Source organism: Dipodomys merriami, unplaced genomic scaffold (assembly GCF_024711535.1).
Source record: "Dipodomys merriami isolate MVZ:Mamm:240054 unplaced genomic scaffold, mDipMer1.0.p SCAF_1, whole genome shotgun sequence".
NCBI classification, from domain to species: Eukaryota; Metazoa; Chordata; class Mammalia; order Rodentia; family Heteromyidae; genus Dipodomys; species Dipodomys merriami.
In genome coordinates, this window is record NW_027202270.1 from 79,799,838 (window position 1) to 79,816,307 (window position 16,470).

General features: G+C 38.0%; 1 pseudogene; it reads right to left on the reverse strand.

Annotated features, from left to right (window-relative positions):
• Positions 1-850: 850 nt before the first annotated feature.
• Positions 851-16,470, reverse strand: part of LOC138839444 (DNA repair protein SWI5 homolog) — a 47,908-nt pseudogene continuing 32,288 nt past the window's right edge.

A 16,470-nucleotide genomic window follows, 5' to 3' on the forward strand; every position in this document is an offset into this window, starting at 1 on the left:
GTCTTACACATTTTTGAAGGGCCAAATCACTGTGGGTTTTTTTTAATTTTTTTAATTTTTTATTTTTATTGTGAAAATACTGTACAGAGGAGTTACAATTACATGGGCAAGATAATGAGTACATTTCTTATCAAGCAATGTTGCCTCCTCCTTTGTTTTCCCTTCCCATCCCTTCCAATCCTCTCCCCCCTCCCCCCCCCCCCGCCCCCTACCCAATTCTACCTCCCCTCCCCCCCCTCTCTGCCCCACCAAAGTTGTAATCACTGTGGTTTCTGATTCAGGAAACTACCCAGAGAAGGAAAATTTTGATCTGGGTTTTAAAAGATGGGCAGGTTGGAAGTGGTGCTGTAGCTCAAGTGGTAGAGCGCTCCCCTTGAAGAGCTGAGGGACAGTGCCCAGGCCCAGAGTTCAAGCCCCACGACCAACCAAAAAAAAAAAGGATGGGCAGGTTACGGACTGAATTTATGACTCTAAATATAGATATGAAGGTTTTGAAGTGCTACATATGGCTATATATGGTGTTAGGGTCTTTTTTTTTTCTTTTACCAAGATTGCACATGTTTATTAGGAAATGTTATGTAAGGAACACAGTCTAAACCCATCCCAGACAGACAAATTCAAGAGTCTTATCTCTTATTATCCAGCAGAAAGCCTGAACTGGAGGCATGGCTCAAATGGAAGAGTGCCTTTCATGAGTGAAAAATCCAAGTGGGAGCACAAGGATTCAAGTTCAAACCTCACCAAAATAATTTTTAAAAATGGAAAAGATGCATACACATGTCCAGAAACAAGAAGCACTGTGGCCCTTCAGGAACCTTGGAATTGGCAATATCCACCACTCAGAGGTTCATCCAAGTTAGTACAGAATCTATCATTTTCTCTGGATAATTTGCATGTGAAGTGGATGGGCTCTGACTGCTTTTCCTGTGCACATCTGCTGTCCCAGTAGGCTGAAGACAAGAGGCTGGACGCCACTACTCAGTCACTCATGTCCAGATCAAATTCTGGATACAACTCTTTAGTTGTGACACCTCGGATAACAGCCAGCTTGCCCAGCAGCATCTGTCCTACATCCTTGATGTCATTATACTCATGGAGCTGGGAAATGTGGTCATCCAGGTAATCCACTCTGTAGCCCTCAGATATTAGTTGATAGATCTCTTTGTCCAGCATTTCCCTCTTTTATCCTTCAGTTTCTGAATATCAAGGTTCAGGAACTCCTCACTGGTCCCATAGGCCTAGCCAGATTTGGGAGATGGCCACGCAGTCCGGAAGGGCCCTTGGCAACTTTGGTTCAGCCCCGGTTCCGTCCTTTGGAGCCCTGGGGTCCCAGGTCCCCGGGTCGGGGGAGTCTGCAGCGAAGTGGGGGGTCCAGGGCAGCGGCTTCTCAGGTTGGCCAGGTGACTAGAATTCTCTGTTAGGGTCTTTTAAAAAGGTAATTAAGGTAAAATTAGGTTACTGGTGTGGGCCTTAATCCTGCATGCCTAATGTCCTCTTGAGAGTACAAACAAGGACGCAAACTCAATGGAGAAGATCCCGTAAGGACACAGTAGCTTTACACCTGTTAGCCAAAATCAGGCCAAAAAAGAAACTAATGCAGTCATAGATTGACCCTGACTGTCTCATCTCTAGATTTGCAAGAAAATGAACTTCATAGCTGAAGCCTCCTGGACCATGGTAGTTTGTTATAGCAAGCTGAAAAAATTCATAGGCAGTACCTGGTTGCCCATTTTTAAAAAATAAGCAAATTAACTAACTGACTGATTCTAGGTGAAAAAGAAATAGATATGCTGAGGACCATTGAAAAGATTGGGGAAAAACACAAGAAGATGAGTTTTAAGAATGCCTGTAACCTCAAATATGGAAGCAGCCTAAGTTAAAAAAAAGTTTGTAACACCTCTCTCCCCCACCCCCACCTCCACAAGCTGACTGTGGCTATGCATGTTTATAATCTCAGGTATAGCAAGATGCATATAAAGGAGGATTGTAATATAGCTTGGCCTTGTTTCAAAAATACCCACAGTAAAAGGACTGGTTGCAGGTGTGGTTCAGTGGTAGAAGATCTGTGTATCAAGTGAAAAGTTCAGCATTCAAACCTCAATGATGCCTAATTAATCAATCTAATACATGAATAAAAACAGTTCAAATGATTTCCCTTTGAAATTTTGTTGAGAAAAGAAAAAGATTACCTGCTCCTGCAGCGAAATCCTCCTCTTGAAATACTGAAGGAGAAAACTTTATGAACTCAATGACAAAGAGGCAAGAGACAAGTAGGAGCAGAGGAATCCAGCGAAATCAATGAAGGAAAATAAAGTACAGGATAAGAAAGGAGCAGCATGAAGCATCCTAACTATGGAAGACAGAAGAACATAGATGGGAGAACAACATGGCCCTGAGATGAAAGGAATAAGACAAAAAAAAAAAATCAAGAGCAGCTTAAAAAATTCAAAAGAAGACCTGAGAAGTCATAGCAAGCAACATCACACATTTTTCCCTGTTATATAAACCCAGACTGTTTGATTATCTAACACTATATCATTAAAGGTTAAAGAGGATCAGGGAAGAAAAGAAAAAAAACTTTAAAAAACAAAGTTATGTGAGAAGACTAGACTTGAGTATTCATTTTTTAATCATTCCATGGATCCTCCTGAGTTTGTAAATTCCTGTTCTGAATAAATTAGTTCAAGATAGAGTACCTCCCTTCAAAATCAATCATAAAAATAATACATCTCAGCCAAGAATACTGGTGGCTCAACCTATAATCCTAGATATTCAGGAGGCTGAGATTTGAGGATCCTGGTTCTACGCCAGTCCAGGTAAAAAGAAAGTCCATGAGATTCCTAATGTCAAAGGACCAGTGAAAAGGTAAAAGTGGAAGTGTGGCTCTGTTGGAAGAGTTCTGGCTTTGAGTGAAAAAACTTGAGGCCCTGAATTCAAGTACCAGTACTGAACAAACAAAACAAAACCCAAACCAAAAAACAACAACTCTTATGATTGGAGAGAGGAAAAGTGAGCCTTGTTGGCTCTGTTAAAGAAAGTGGACATAATTTAACCAATGTGTAACTTATACACAAATCAGGAAATTGTGAAGCCATAATCCTACCGAGAAGATAGAGGTATCCTATATCCTGAAACCTCTCCCACTGTTTTTCACCCACAATACCTAATTCTTCCCTCAGTTGACAGGAATCAGGAACACACCTGTGCTCTAAAGCTACCAATTTTTAGAGGGGTTTGGACCTATGAGGTGGTTTAACACAGAATCACTGTTCAAATATGAATATTATAAACAAGCAGACATTCTATTCTAAAACTTGATGTGGAACTGACTCTGAATAATTTGAAGTTAGCAAAAGGAAGATTAAACAGTTATGAACCAGCAGAAGCCATAGGTAAGCAGAGATCAAAGGCCTTCCTGGGAAAGTGGAGACATTACTGAGTCCAACTGGAATGGCGGCAGCATACATGGGGCGGGGAGGATGCTGAGAGGATACTGAGTCACACAGTTACCACATCCTTGAACATGCCAAGGAAGCAAGACTATGACTCAGAGCACTGACTCATTTCTATATGCTTCCAGTTTTAAGTGAGTTCCAGTGTCTAAGAGGCCCGACTCACTAGTTTTCCTCCCATCTTTCTTTCAATCAGTATCTTCAAGATATCCCAGCTTATACCACACACATGATCCACTCTTCTTTGTACTCAATCATAATGAAATCTCAATGACAATACTGACGAATACTTTTTTTAAACATGTACTACTGCCAAGAAATGGACTAGTAACATCACACATTGTGGCCCATTATCTTTTCTCTAGCAATCCTAGGATGCAATTTGCTGTGCTTTGAACCTTTTTGTCACCTCCAGTTTCTTGTGTTAGAAGCTGCATCCTCAGTGCAACAGTGTTGGAAGGTGGTGAGATGTCATGATTGGGTTAATATGGCTATAGAGGCTTGTAGGAAGAGGTTCTCTCTGCTTGTGTTTTCCTATTGAGTGAGAAACAAATTCCTCTCTCTGGAACATGAAAATATCCATGGTATTATTCTGGAAGAGACCAGGCCCTCTTTAAACTCCAAGCCTGCTGGCTCCATGTTCTTTGGCTTCCAAGTTTTAAAACTGGGAGAAATAAATTTCTGTTCTTTATAAATGATCCAGTCTGTAGTACTCTGTAGCATAAAATTGACTCAGAGACATAGCTAATGTAATTTGCATATGTCTGTGGATGGAGAAACCAAAAGATGCCCTACTGCCGAGTGCCGGTGGCTGATGTTTGTAATTCTAGCTACTCAGGAGGCTGAGATCTTCGGATCTCAGTTCAAAGCCAGCCCAGGCAGGAAAGGAAAGTCCGTGAGACTTTTATCTCCAATCAACCACCAGAAAACCAGAAGTGGTGCTGTGGCTCAAGTGGTAGAGCATTCGCCTTGAACTGAAGAGCTGAGGGACTGCTCCCAGGCCCAGAGTTCAAGCCCCACAACTGACCAAAAAAAGAAAAAAGAAAAGATGCCCTACTTGTCCTAAATCATACATTAAGCTAGCTCTGAAACAGCTCTGCCCACGTGTCAGAACTCAAATATGAAATCAAATTGAACTCCTATCAGATGACCATCTGAAGGAATCATTTTGTAAGTATATAGCGGAGCTCAACTATCCCAGGTATTTGTAAAACCACTAACGTAATGATCATAATAAACAGAAGGAAAAGACTTATCATGAATGTTATATGATATGAAACTTCCCAAAAGAGAACTTTTAGAAAGCTCATCCCAAATGTTAGAAGGATAATATGTGCAAGACATCTTATTTTATTTTTATTTCATATTTTATTTCAATAAATGTTTTATTTTATTTTTGTTGTTATATTTATTTCATAAATGTTTTATTTCATATTTTATTTCAATAAATGTTTTATTTGTTATTGTATTTATTTATATCATAAATGTTTTATTTCATATTTTATTTCAATAAATGTAAACTTATATTTTTGTTATTCAATGGCAACCTTGATTTCCCTAGACTAATTGTCCTTATAAAGTTCTGAGCTTCTTAATAATGGATCTTCTTGCAAGGAGTTTTTAGAAGCCAAACTTGACTGAAATGGTCAGATTCTGCTTTGCATTTAAAAAAAAAAAAGAAGTGAAATTGTGGAATTGTGGAGTTGAAAAAAATGTACAGAAAACAAGGCTCTAAAATGTCAAGTGCAAGATTGTAAGTTTGCTGAGGTAATAATTAACATTCATTTCTTTTTGTTTCTTTTCTTTTTATCTTGTTTGTCTGTCTACATGCCTTTGGGCATGTACGGGGAGGCACAGAAATGGAGAAACAAATGATGAATGAATGCAGCAGTTGAAAAAGAACTACACAACTTGTAGGTGGGATGGGAGAGAAAAACTGGTAGAGAATGAGGAAAGGGGTGACACCGTCCAAAAGGAAATGTACTTTTTGCCTTACTTAAATAACTGTAACTTCTCTGTTTCTAGCATTTTCATATAAAAATAATTTTTAAAAATGATAAATTAGCTGAGTACCAGTGGCTCATGCCTATAATCCTAGCTACTCAGGAATGTGAGATCTGAGGCTTGTGGTTTGAAGTCAACCCAGGCAAGTATGACCATGTACAGCCAGTTGACCACTAAAAAGCCAGAAGCGGAGCTGTGGCTCAAGTGGTAGAGCATTAGCCTAGGGTGAAAAACCTCAGGGACAGTTCCCAATCCCTGAGTTCAATCTTCAGGACCAACACAAAAAAAAATGGGGGAAATTTAGCAGAGCTTTATTGATTTAGATAGGAGAGTAATGCTGAGTTTCATGGCTCCACAAGGAAACAGATTTTTATTTTTCTTTCATTACTGGATTCTCAGAAGCTAAGACCATCTCTGATATATACTTCATAAGTACTCAATAAAAAAATGTTAAGTAAAATCACAAAATGGCAAATTAAGGGACCATACTATTTTCTAAATTCTAGTTGTAAATAGTATGTGCATTGAGCAAGTCACTTAACATCACTGGATGCAAGTTCACTTACTTATTTGTGAAATTTCTTTCTACTACTGTAGAAAGATCTTACAAAAAGAATGTCCTACTATACATAATTAACACAATGGTACTGGTTTAGTAATCAACAATTTAACACTGAAAGAAACTAATGTATGCATGTGCATACATGTGTAATTTGCATGTATTTAGCATTTCACAAAGTTGGCACACAAAATAAAATTAATACATTTATGATCATTAATTTTATATAAAATCTAATGTCAATTTTTCTGATACCATACATCAAGCAGGATAAATTCCAGAAAAATTAATGAATGAAACTTTTTTTGGGGGGGACGGTTTTCTGGTACTGGGGTCTGAACTCTGGGCCTTGGTGCTATCCCTCAGCTCTTCAGCTCAAGGCTAGCGCTCTACCACTTGAGCCACAGCACCACTTCCGGCTTTTTTCTTTTTGCTTATGTAGTGCTGAGGAATCGAACCCAGAGCCTCAGGCATGCAAGGCAAGTGCTCTACTACTGAGCCACCTTCCCAGCCCCAAAACATTTTTAATAAATGTAAAATAAATTATGGAGCTAAGGTGTGGCTCAGTACTCAGTGGTATGTACACACTGAGTGAAGCTTTAGGTTTAATTCCTAGTGCATGTGTGTGCACACACATGTGCACAGACACACACACACACACACACACACACACACAAAGCAGCTAGGCACCAGTTACTTTTGTTTGTAATCCTATCTACTCAGTAGTCTGGGATCTGAAGATCCAGCCTGGGCTGGAAAGCCCGTGAGACTCTTACCTTGAATTAACCACCAAAAATCTGTTTAATGAAGCTGTGGCTCAAGTGGTAGAGTACTAACCTGGAGCAAAGAAAGCTCAGAGAAAGCATGCAGGCCCTGAATTCAAACCCCAGGACCAGCACACACACACACACACACACACACACACACACACACACACACACACACACACACACACACATACACACACACACACACACACACAGAGCAAATTATAAAAATATAAACATAAACATAGTAAAAGTGTGGAAACAAAACCCAATATACAACTTGAGCATGGTACAAAAGTAATATAAGCCAGACACTGGTGGTTTACATCTGTAATCCTAGCTGTACAAGAGGCTGAGATCTGAGGATCATGGTTCAAGCCAGCCCATACAGGAAAGTCTGTGATACTCTTATCCCCAATTAATCAGCAGAAAATCCAGAAGTAGAACTGTGGCTCAAGTGGCAGAGCATTACTCTTGAGCACAAAATGTCAGGAAAAGCATCCAGGCCTTGAGTTCAAGCCCCAGGACCAGCACACACACACACACACACACACACACACACACACACACACACACACACACACACACACACACACAAACACACATACACAGTAATATTAAAAAAAACCTAAATTACAAAAATAAAGTTAAAATATGCATAATTTTTCCCTTTATACTGCATGAGGAAATAAAAGGAGTTGTGGAATTAAGAGGAAAAAAATAGACCCATGAATATGGTAGTACACATTGAGCTAATGATAGTAATTTAAAATATTTCTTATATTATTAAAGTAATATCACATTGCCAAAACTTTAGGGAAACAGATGATAGGAAAAAACATACAAGTATACCAAAATCATTCTCATTCTAGTTTATCTCTTTGCAATATTTTATAGGCAATTTTTTGTGCCAGTGTTGAGGTTTGAACTCAGACTCTACCACTCCTGTTTTTTTTGCTCAAGGTTAGCACTCTATCACTCTATTACCACACCTCCCTTTAGCTTTTTGCTGGTTGCTTGGAGACAAAAGTCTCACAGACTTTTCTGTCTGGTCTAGCTAAGAACTGTGATCCTCAGATCTCAGCCTCTTAAATCACTAGGATTACATGCATGTCCCACTGATGCCTGATTATTGGCATTTTTTATAGTAAGGTATTTCACTTAACATAAAATTGATTTCTTTAAGGGCATCATTTGGTGGATTTCAGTTTACCCAAAAGATGTGTAAACTATTGTTACTGTCCAATTCCAAAAACATTTCATCTACTCTCTCAACAAATAATGGCAGTGCATTAGTAACTTCTCCAAACCCTCCCAAACCCTCAACTCTGTTTTCTGTCTCTGTGCATTAGTTATAGGCATATTCTAATTCCAGTTAACTAAGAGCCTTATTTTTTGTTATTTAGCAGTCTTTGAGAAACAAGCTTTTCATCAATGAATAATAAATCATGTTCAAGTTTAAGTCTAGGGAAATCACTTCTAAAATAAGAACAAACAAAAATAGGAGGAAAAAAATACAAAAAGGAAGATACATCAAAGCTAATTTTAAATATACTAATTAAAACATTCAGATTTTTTTTATTGTGCTAAGTATTGAGGCAAAGCCCTCATACATGTTAGGCAAACCCTTTACTGTTGAGTTATAACCTCAGTTCTTTTATTGAAAAAAATATCCAAGTAATATAGAATCATTATTACACTACAACAAAATAACAGAAACTATCCAATAATGCTGAAGAGTTTATTATGAAAGAATACTTTGCTGCTACATCTCGTTTTCTGTCTCCTTTTTGCCTTCCACTTAATATACTAGATCTGACTTTCAACTTCTTCATAGCTACAATTTAAAAAAAAACTCTTCCGGGTGGCTACTTCCCTATCTCTAAATAATACAGTCATATCATCACTTCTTTATTTATCAAACAGACTTTATCTGATCCACAGACTTCCTTCCTATTCTGATGATGAGAACTTAGTTCACTCATCCCCTCCTCTCTCTGAGAGGATGCCTCATTATTTTTAGTTTCTCTATTAGAACCTTAGGTAACTAACTTTAGCTCTTAGTCAGAATTTTTATGTGTATCTATAACTTTGCTTCCTGTTCTGTTAATTATAATCTTCTTAACTTGCCTCACACTTAAAAAAAATATTTGGGGGTTTGAACTCAGGATCTCAGACTTACTAGGTTGGTACTCTTCAGCTCTGCTTTTTGCTGGTCCTTTCTTTAATGAAGTAAGGTGAACTCTTCTACTAGGGATGACTTCAAATCCTCCAGATCTCAGTCTCCTGAGTTGCTAGGATTACAAGTATGAGCCACTGGTACCCATCTCAACCGTGCAGTTTGGATAGGTTCCCTCCTCGTCTACAAATTCTGTATTTGTTGTTTCCTGTAAGATTTCAAACATACACATAAAAAACTTCAAAATTACCAGCTAAATGGAATAAGAAGTAGCAATGACATTTTTAATTGTGAAATAGTATACACATATGGCTAAAATACAAACTAGTGTACATCTACTACTTTTCTTTTCAATGTCTTAATATTATGATATATTTGTTCCCTTTAAAAATAAAAGCTTTTGCAGACCCACTGATGGCCCCAAAACTACTAACTTACTCTCTTTCTACCACTTTTTTAAATCATTATATCAAAATCTCTCTTTTAGCTGCATACTGGTGGCTCATGACAGTAATCTTAGCTACTCAGAAGGCTGTGATCTGAGAATCACAGTTTGAGTCAGCCTGGGTAGAAAAATCCAGAAGACTCAATTAACAGAAAAAAGCTGGACTGAAGGCTTGCTCAAGTGGTAGAGTACCAGCCATGAGCAAAGAACCTGAATGAGAGCACAAGACCCCAAGTTCATTTTAATTTTGCGTAGACAGATTGTAGACTGGGGAATCTGTGCAAGGAATTTAGGGATAAAGGGAAGGCAGACATCAATGAAAGATGCAAGGCTAAGCATTGCAGGTGACACTTCAGAGAATTAAAACATAAGGAAATTAGTGACCCTACTGACTCTGTTTTATCTTCTGCAGAATTTATAGCTGGAATAAATAAACAGAAGTACAGTTTCAAACATGGAAGCACTTGAGTACACACTAGCAGAGCCGGGGTGAAAGTCACAAAGGAACAGACAGGCAAGAAAACACGAGTGAAGGAAAGCTCAAAAGCATGAAGATAGAAATCCAAGGCCTGTATTTTCTTTATCACTAAATACACTAAAATTTTACTTAGCTGGGTGAGCAAGCAAGCAAGCATGAGGCCATGAATTCAAGCCCAGTGCAATCAACAAAAGAAAAAAAAAACAAATTACATATACACATTGTATTATGCTCTGCATTTGTTTGGGTGTGTTATGTTTGTATTTGAGGGAGACAAAATTGGGAAGAATAAGAAGAAACAGAAAATTACTTTAGTGTGTGGGGATTATGTGTGATTTAAAAAAAAATCTATCAGCTGAGCCACGCTTCCAGGCTAGTATTTTCCTGGTTATTTTAGAAATCTGCATTCAAAGCTCAGGCTAGCTTTGGACCCCCATCCTCCAGATCTCAGCACTACTGAGTACTTAGAATTACAAGTGGGAGAAACTAAGGCCTACCTGCTTATCTAGTTTTAATCACAATATGATATACAATTTGGTATGACTCAAATAAAACTAACATTTTCATTGACACAATTTCCTTTATTTATCATTCTCAGTATTAGTGTCTGATTTTGTGCCATATACCTACTATTAGAATGCTGCAGGTACAGTGAGTGTTCTCAGAACAATTAGGAAAAGGATACTAAGGAAAGTTATTATGTAATAATAATTTTGCTAAAAGAAAAATTGGGGAAAATTGAAAGTTACTTTTAGAGGCCAGTTGACTTGACAGAATTGGGTCTTGTTTATTGTAAATTAGTTGTATGTTTTAGCCCCAATGAGTAAATTTGAAGGTATTTCCAAATGATGAGAGCCAGAGGCAGTGGTATATATTCAGGATTAATTAATGACTATCCCAGTTCTCAAATTTGATTTTTCTTTTTGAAACAGAGTCTTGCTAATATTTATCCCAGGCTGGCCCTAAACTTGCCATCCTTCTGCCTTACCTCTTAAGTGCTGGGATTACAAGTATGTGCCAACATGTCTGGCCCATTTATCTATGTCTATATCTATATCTGTATCTGTATCTATATCTGTATATGTGTTTATATCTATATCTAAATATGTATCTGTATCTGTAACTATATCTATATATCTACTCCTCTGTTCCCCACTATAATCATGTGCTATTCTTTTAAAGACTTCAAGGTAAAGAAACACGTTAGCCCAAAGTCATTCCTATAAATGGTGGAGCAGGAATAAGGGATAGGTAAGATGTACACAGGAAGACTTTTTCTTTAATGGGCTGCTGTTTCCAAGCACAAGTACAATAATACCCTCTTTATATAATGTATTACACTTTGCAAAGTGTTTTGTGGCCTGTGTGATAGAGAGAATGTGATGTAAGCATCCACTAGAGCTGTTCCACCACCCAAAAACTGGCTCTGGAATGATGAATAGGTGAATTTCCGCTATTTACTTTCAGAAGCTGAGGAGAGGGATTACTGGAACAACACAGAAAATAGTCTTTGGCTGAGTCAGTGAGACTTTCTCAGGTGACACTGTGGTTCTGGTAAAAGGTGAGCAAAATAAATCCCTTCTCCCTGGACCAGTGTAACTCAGAGACAGCCAACAGAGGCAAAATTGAAATAGATAGCTGCAGCAAATCCCTTATTAAGAGAGAGTGCTCCTAAGAGCTAGCAAAAGAGCAAAGTGGAGGGAGCAGAGAGCATCTCCGCTAAGTAAAGACAACAGCATTTTGCAAAGTGTAAATGCATTTGCAAGTTGCTGAATCACAAAGAGCTTTGAAAATAGGAACAGGAGCTTAATGCTGGGCTTCACCTGCGCTCTCATTCCCAGGTGTCCACATGCACATTGCTGGCTCTCAAGCTAATTGATGCTGGAAAACTATAAGACAAATAAGAGCCAAGTATGGTAGTGCCTACCTATAAGCATAGCACTCAGAAGCTAAGGCTGGAGGATCAGGAGTTCTAGACCAGCCTGGGCTACATAGCAAAACCAAATAAAAAACAGAAACAGAAGCAGACCAAAGCAACAATAAATAAATAAAAAAAACAATAAAGATAAGCATGAAGAAGAACATAGAGAATGGAATAAAAATAGAAGCCTTAGAGAAGAAAGAAAAGTACTATTGAAGTTAAGGAAAAATGTGTGTGTATGTGTATGTGTACATGTGTCATTTAACAATAGAAGTACATTGTAACAAATGTGTATTCTGATAATATTGCCATTATGCAAATGGAATAGAATGTAGTTACATAGATCTAGAACATAGCTATACACTTCTAGAATATATGAAGCAGCAACCAGTATGTATAGTCCATCATTAATCAAAATATCACAGCACAGTGTATTATTCTACTACATATCACATGCTGGCCCAGATTGCAACTTTTGCAGAAGAAACCACCATTCATATCTATGATGCATAACAGAAGAAAGTGCTTGAACCTAAGCTAGAGAAGCAGGAGCACATACCACAAAAGAAAGTACAGTATTTAATACATATGTACACACATATGTATATATATATATATATACACATATGCATATATGTGTATGCAGATATACATCACACACATGCATATACATGTATATATAATACATGAATAAATATTTATAAAACGCAGTTATGAATAAACTAAGCAAAAATAAAAGAATTAGGACAAATCAAAGATGTCAATAAACTCCATTAAATATATTATTTACTTGCAATTTATACATTTTATATTTATATATGGTTTATAGAATATACTATATAATTATAATTTATTTCATTTTTTGCATAATACCTGCAAGCTGGAAGCAACTCAAAGATCTAAATTAGAACCAGTATTCTGCCTGTGTAAAGCATCTTACATTATGCCCTAGAGCTGATTCATCCCCTTCTCTTAGATCAAGCAAAATACTTTCTATCTTGGGTCCTTCTTAGCAGCCACCATTAGCATGATGTTTCATTCATCCTTTCCCACCAGGCTTTGAAGTCCTTAGGATAAGGACCATGTTCAACTATCTTCCCATCTCTGGTCTCCAATCCAGTATTTGGCTAATGCATATACTGAGCTCAGCTTTGTTCAAATTGAGCCACAGTTACCACAAGACTGTGACTGCCCTGTTGAAGCAACTTTTCTCTTTGGTAGTCGTTCTAGCAGCATTGTTCTCTCCTTTATGCAGAGCATCAGTGGCTGTCATGACCTGTACACAGGGGCTCTCTTTTTTTTTCTTCTAGAGGAATAACTGCCATGTGTGTTTTGTCAAGGCTCAGGCATGAATTTTCCCCATGCACTTTTAAAGAAAAAAAATAAAGCCTATTGGAAGGACTGTGACATCTCCAAAGTCAAACATAAGGCACTGAGTTTAAACCCTAGTTTCACACTCGGACACACATAGACACACACGCACGCACGCGCACGCACGCACACACACATACACACACACACACACTCACACACACAATTAGAGACTGAAGATTGAGACTAAGTAGTAAAATTTTACTGCCATAGTTTGTGAGATTTTGGAGAAGAGGAAGGAGGTAGGAGTTTGTTATTTGTTTGATTGGTTTTGGTCTTCAAGTACAAAAGTGTTTCAACTCAACATGACAATTTATGAGTATAATGCACTTTGATCTATGTCATTATGGGGCTATAGGAGGTTTTAAAGCCTAAGTGTTCAAACTGTGTCTGTCACATATTGGCAAAGTAAAGTGTCTGAGTGGTGTTGACTAGTGAAGACTGGATTTATTGTTTCTTAATTCTGGGGCTCACTAGTGGTAGTCTGTTGTGCTTCTGTGAGGCCATCATGGTATCCAGGTACCTCATGATCTGACCTGCTTGAGTGTCAGCAGTTTTGGCATGGCTACTTATTAAATTTTTAGCAATTCATGTAGCTACTTCAGGGTTCAAGAAGTTGCCATCTCTAATTTATCTAGGTCATGGCCAGGGTCTCCTTCGTTGAGGGTGACTCCTCTTTCCAACAGTCCCCCTTCTGTGAGTTATGGACATTCACTTAGTGTCTACTGGATGGCAGATTCTACAGTACTCAGAAATTTGATATGTGATATGAAGGGTACATTCTCATTTATTCAGGACACCACACAAGTGTTAAATGGCACGTCTAAGTTCAAAGCCAAGTTTAGTCCGGCTTTAAAACTAATTGACAAGTAATGTACTCATTGACTTACTCATGTAACCCCTTTGTACAGCATCTTTACAATAAAATAAAAAATACTACTTTCAAAAACAAACAAACAAATACACTAATTGACTTAGGTACTGGTGACTCATGCCTGCAATCCTTGCTACTTCAAATACTCATATCAAGACAATTGCTGTTCCAGGCTAACCTAGCAGAAAAGTCCATGAGATTTCATCTTCACAGAAAGAAGCTGGTTGTTGTAGCAGTCATTCTAGCTATTTTGGGAAACTAAATGGCATTGGTGTGTACCTGGGCCAAAAGTGAGACCCTATCTCAAAAATGACCAGTGTAAAAACAGCTGGAGATATGGTTCAGTGGTAGAGCACTACCTTGCATACATGGGGCTGAGTTCAGACCCCAGAATTGCCACAACAAACAAACAACAATTCTTTTAAAAGGTTGATAAAAAGAAGCATGCATAATGGTTCATGCCTGTAATCCCGTTACCCATGAAGGACAGAAGTAACAGGCTGGTAACCTGAGGCTGGCCCAGGCAAAAAGCGTGTGACTCTTAGTGACAAAAATAAAGCAAAAGGACTGAGACGCGGCTCAAAGTAGTACAATGGTTGTTTAGCAAGTACAATGCCCCAATTTCAAAACCCCAGTACTAACCTCAATACTAACCCCTATCCAAAACCAGCCCCTGATGCCCTTTGGCAGCCTCAATAGGCCATAGTGACTGTCTCACTACCAGTGGATGACTGGGGAAGTTGGCCCTGACATAGAGGGCTACATAATTGTCCCAACTTGGAGACCTTTTTCTGGGTTTTTTAATGGTACTGTACTGAGTAATTTTTTCAGAGTCAAGAGAATTGACAACTAGCCCCAAATGTTCTTTTTGGAAGAAAGAGAAAGAAATTCACCAGAAAAAAAGGTGAAAGATTGAGAGTATTGAGCTTACAAAGAACCAATTAGCCATATTGTACATTTCATTGCTTTTGAAATTGGAAAAAGCAGCCCATAAAACCATATGATTGAGAATATTTCTTTAATGCTAGAACTCACTGAAATTCTAGTGTGGTCATGCATCTGAAAGTATTTTAGAATTAGGAAGTGCAATACAGCTGGGAGGGATTATCTGTGTAAAAAGTAAGTTCTTACTGGAAATACTTGAACCATTTGTGCTGTTTGCCTCTTCCTTTAGGAACTGGAGTAGTTTTGATCATTGTTATTTGTTGAAGAAACAACCGATGTTTATATTCTCAGTTTGTCAGGGAGAAAACAAAATTAGCCTCCCAGAGAGGAATATTTCTGGGACTAGACAAGCAAGTAACTATGAACCTCTTTTTGGGTCTGGGTCTAGGAAAGTTGAGTTGCATGTTTTAGGATATTTTTAGAAAAATATAAAGCTATGTTAAATGTTAAAGCTATGTAAACTAAATTAAGCATTAACAGCATGCCTAGCTAATGCACTAGTGAAATATTTATTTATTTTTTTTACTTATTTAGTTAGTTTTGATCCATTGTGGGGCTTGAACTCTGGGCCTGGGAGCTGTTCCTCAGCTCTTCAGCTCAAGGCCAGTGCTCTAGCACTTGAGCCATAGCTCCACTTCCTGTTTTCTGGTGGTTAATTGTTGAGTCTCACAGACATTTCTGCCCAGGCTGGCTTTGAACCATGATCCCCAGATCTCAGCCTTCTGAGTACCTAGGGTTGCAGGCGTGAGCCACCAGCACCTGGCCCTATATTTAATTTTTTTGTAGATATACAAAGGAGTTTTAATTCCACAAGTCAGGTAAAACGTGTTTTGCTAAATGTCACTGCTTCTATCATTTTTCCCTATCCCATCCATACCCTCAAGTCATGTGGTTCAATTTTACAGAATGTATATTGAATACAGTGACTGCATTTGCCACCCTTTCTACTCCATTCGTATGTCACCTCTCCTACTATACTTATGTATTTTATTTTATTTATTTTTGTTCCCTCTTGCTTCTTTGCACTCTGACAAACCCTTCGCATTCACTCATTCTTTCTCCCTTTCTCCCTCCTGCATATCTCTTACTCCTTAAGATAAATGCTAATTTATTCATCCTTTGTTTTGTGTGTGGTTTCTCTGATTCTTCAAAGTAACTAATCTTCTATAAAGATATCCCACAAACTGAGAGATCTTTGCTAGCTATATATCCAAGAGACGAATATGCAAAATATACAAGGAGCTTATGAAACTAACCTCCCCTAAAAATTAATAACCCAGCCAAAAAATGAGCAAAGGAACTACATAGAGACTTCTCAGAAAAAGTAAGAATGGCCAATAAATGCATGAGGAAATGCTCCACATCCTTGGCCATAAAGGAAATGTAAATCAAACAACATTGAGATTCTATCTCACCCCAGTAATTGGCCAGCATTGAAAAATTAAACAATAAGAAATACTGGAAAGCATTTGGGG